We start from the raw sequence: 334 nt of genomic DNA, 5'->3' as shown, positions 1-334 counted from the left end.
CTGCAGGAGAAAAAAAAAGAGAAAAAAAAAACACACCAAGTTTTTCACATTCTTGTAGACTTGGAACACGTTTCAGATTTGCTAGCAAGTTATACTTGAAATAGATCAAAAATACGTGCTTGTGTGAGTTCCAGAAGGCAAAGCTAAAAATAGAACCAAGAGTAAAATCTGCATGGGTGGAAAAAGCAGCGCCCCAGCACCCGCACGGCTGCCCGCCTTCCGGCACACTCCTCGCCTGCAGCCGGCGGGACGTGTCCTCGCGCCCTGACGGGGGAGCCAGGAGAGCTGTCATGTCCTGAGCACCCAAAACTCTGTCCCCAAAACTCCCAGCACC

The 334-nt window shown here is 50.3% G+C and overlaps 1 protein-coding gene and 1 long non-coding RNA gene across 2 annotated transcripts in view; one reads left to right on the top strand and one right to left on the bottom strand.

Moving 5' to 3' along the window:
* Positions 1-334, top strand: part of GRIK3 (glutamate ionotropic receptor kainate type subunit 3) — a 140,285-nt gene that overhangs the window by 41,955 nt on the left and 97,996 nt on the right. The window lies entirely within an intron of this gene.
* The window catches only part of LOC308182565, a 43,597-nt gene that overhangs the window by 39,042 nt on the left and 4,221 nt on the right, over positions 1-334 (bottom strand). The window lies entirely within an intron of this gene.

Source organism: Anser brachyrhynchus (genome assembly GCF_964034855.1).
Source record: "Anser brachyrhynchus genome assembly, chromosome: 24".
Lineage (NCBI taxonomy): Eukaryota > Metazoa > Chordata > Aves > Anseriformes > Anatidae > Anser > Anser brachyrhynchus.
This window is presented reverse-complemented; position numbering and strand designations above follow the sequence as displayed.